Below are 3,239 nucleotides of genomic sequence, written 5' to 3'. Positions count from 1 at the left end.
AAGGTTGAGGTTCGAGCCCACCAGGTGGTGGTATGGCGCTTTTTTTTCTTTGTCTGATAGCTTTGAAGATATGTTCTGATGGTGGTGAGAGTGGAGCAGGACTGTCTCCGTGGCGCAATTGGCTAGCGCGATCGGCTGTTAACCGAAACGTTGAATGTTCGAGCCCACCCGGTGGTGGTGCGGCGCTTCTTTTTCTTTGGGCTGATAGCTTTGAAGATATGTTCTGATGGTGGAGAAAGTGGAGCAGGACTGTCTCCGTGGCGCAATCCGCTAGCGCGATTGGCTTTTAACCCAAAGGTTGGAGGTTCGAGCCCACCCTGTGGTGGTGCGGTGCTTTTTTTTCTTTGGGCTGATAGCTTTGAAGACATGTTCTGATGGTGGTGAGAGCGGAGCGGGACTGTCTCCGTGGCGGAATTGGCTAGCGCGATCGGCTGTTAACCGAAAGGTTGGAGGTTCGAGCTCTCCCGGGAGTGGTGTGTTGCTTTTTCTTGGCGCTGATAGGTTTGAACATATGTTCTGATGGTGGTGAGAGTGGAGCGGGACTGTCTCCGTGGCGCAATTGGCTGGCGCGATCGGCTGTTATCCGAAAGGTTGGAGGTTCGAGCGCTCTCGGGAGTGGTGTGTTGCTTTTTTCTTTGTGCTGATAGCTTTTGTTCTGATGGTGGTGAGAGTAGAGCACGACTGTCTCCGTGGCGCAATTGGCTAGCGCGATCGGCTGTTAACCGAAAGGTTCGAGGTTCAAGCCCTCCCTGGAGTGGTGTGTTGCTTTTTTCTTTGCGCTGATAGCTTTAAAGATATGTTCTGACGGTGGTGAGAGTGGAGCGGGACTGTCTCCGTGGCGCAATTGGCTAGCGCGATCGGCTGTTAACCGAAAGGTTGGAGGTTCGAGCCCACCCGGTGGTGGTGCGGCGCTTTTTTTTCTTTCGGCTGATAGCTTTGAAGATATGTTCTGATGGTGGTGAGAGTGGAGCGGGACTGTCTCCGTGGCGCAATTGGCTAGCGCGATCGGTTGTTAACGGAAAAGTTGGAGGTTCGAGCCCTCTCGGGAGTGGTGTGTTGCTTTTTTCTTTGCGCTTATAGCTTTTGTTCTGATGGTGGTGAGAGTGGAGCACGACTGTATCCGCGGCGCAATTGGCTAGCGCGATCGGCTGTTAACCGAAAGGTTCGAGGTTCAAGCGCTCCCGGGAGTGGTGTGTTGCTTTTTTCATTGCGCTGATAGCTTTGAAGATATGTTCTGTTGGTGGTGAGAAAGGAACACGACTATCTCCGTGGCGCCATTGGCTAGCGCGATCGGCTGTTAACCGAAAGGTTGGAGGTTCGAGCCCACCCGGTGGTAGTGCGGCGCTTTTTTCCTTTGGGCTGTTAGCTCTGAAGAATTGTTCTGACGGTGGTGAGAGTGGAGCAGGACTGTCTCCGTGGCGCAATTGGCTAGTGCTATCGGCTGTTAACCGAAAGGTTCGAGCCCACGCGTTGGTGGTGCGGTGCTTTTTTTCTTTGGGCTGATAGCTTTGAAGATATGTTGTGATGGTGGTGAGAGTGGAGCATGACTGTCTCCGTGGCGCAATTGGCTAGCGCGATGGGCTGTTAACTGAAAGGTTGGAGGTTCGAGCCCTCCCAGGAGTGGTGTGTTGCTTTTTTTTCTTTGGGCTGATAGCTTGGAAGATATGTTCTGATGGTGGTGAGAGTGGAGCAGGACTGTCTCCATGGCGCAATTGGCTAGCGCGATCGGCTGTTAAGCGAAAGGTTGGAGGTTCGAGCCCACCCGGTGGTGGTGCGGCGCTTTTCTTTCTTTGGGCTGATAGCTTTGAAGATATGTTCTGATGGTGGTGAGAGTGGAGCAGGACTGTCTCCGTGGCGGATGTGGCTAGCGCGATCGGCTGTTAACCGAAAGGTTGGAGGTTCGAGCCCACCCGGAAGTGCTGTGTTGCTTTTTTCTTTGCGCTGATAGCTTTGAACATATGTTCTGGTGGTGGTGAGAGTGGCACGGGACTGTCTCCGTGGCGCAATTGGCTAGCGCGATGGGCTAATAACCGAACTGTTGGAGGTTCGAGCCCTCCTGGTGGTGGTGCGGCGCTTTTTTTTCTTTGGGCTGATAGCTCTGAAGAAATGTTCTGATGGTGGTGAGAGTGCAGCAGGAATGTCTCCGTGGCGAAATTGGCTAGCGCGATCGGTTGTTAACGGAGAAGTTGGAGGTTCGAGCCCTCTGGGGAGTGGTGTGTTGCTTTTTTCTTTGCGCTTATAGCTTTGAAGATATGTTCAGATGGTGATGGGAGTGGAGCACGACTGTCTCCGTGGCGCAATTGGCTAGCGCGATCGGCTGTTAACCGAAAGATTGGAGGTTCGAGCCCTCCCGGGAGTGGTGTGTTGGTTTTTTTTTGCGCTGATAGCTTTGAAGATATGTTCTGATGGTGGTGAGAGTGGAGCACGACTGTCTCCGTGGCGTAATTGGCTAGCGCGATGGGCTATTAACCGAAAGGTTGGAGGTTCGAGCTCACCGGGTGGTGGTGCGGCGCTTTTTTTCTTTGGGCTGATAGCTCTGAAGAAATGTTCTGACGGTGGTGAGAGTGGAGCATGACTGTCTCCGTGGCGCAATTGGCTAGCGCGATGGGCTCTTAACCGAAAGGTTGGAGGTTCGAGCCCACCCGATGGTGGTGCGGCGATTTTTTTTCTTTGGGCTGATAGCTCCGAAGAAATGTTCTGACGGTGGTGAGAGTGGAGCACGACTGCCTCCGTGGCGCAATTGGCTAGCGCGATCGGCTGGTAACCGAAAGGTTGGAGGTTCGAGCCCTCCCGGGAGTGGTGTGTTGCTTTTTTTTCTTTGCGCTGATAGCTTTGAAGATATGTTCTGATGGTGGTGAGAGTGGAGCAGGACTGTCTCCGTGGCGGATGTGGCTAGCGCGATCGGCTGTTAACCGAAAGGTTGGAGGTTCGAGCCCACCCGGAAGTGCTGTGTTGCTTTTTTCTTTGCGCTGATAGCTTTGAACATATGTTCTGGTGGTGGTGAGAGTGGAGCGGGACTGTCTCCGTGGCGCAATTGGCTAGCGCGATGGGCTAATAACCGAACTGTTGGAGGTTCGAGCCCTCCTGGTGGTGGTGCGGCGCTTTTTTTTCTTTGGGCTGATAGCTCTGAAGAAATGTTCTGATGGTGGTGAGAGTGCAGCAGGAATGTCTCCATGGCGAAATTGGCTAGCGCGATCGGTTGTTAACGGAGAAGTTGGAGGTTCGAGCCCACTCGGGAG

General features: G+C 53.4%; 1 non-coding gene across 1 annotated transcript; it reads left to right on the top strand.

Annotated features, from left to right (window-relative positions):
* Positions 1–2,725: 2,725 nt before the first annotated feature.
* On the top strand, positions 2,726–2,799 carry TRNAT-GGU (transfer RNA threonine (anticodon GGU)). Its single transcript has one exon. It is a non-coding gene; the product is annotated as a tRNA-Thr (tRNA).
* Positions 2,800–3,239: the final 440 nt, after the last annotated feature.

Source organism: Rhipicephalus microplus, unplaced genomic scaffold (genome assembly GCF_043290135.1).
Source record: "Rhipicephalus microplus isolate Deutch F79 unplaced genomic scaffold, USDA_Rmic scaffold_13, whole genome shotgun sequence".
Lineage (NCBI taxonomy): Eukaryota > Metazoa > Arthropoda > Arachnida > Ixodida > Ixodidae > Rhipicephalus > Rhipicephalus microplus.
Note: the sequence above shows the minus strand (reverse complement) of the source record. Positions and strands in the feature narration are given on the sequence as shown.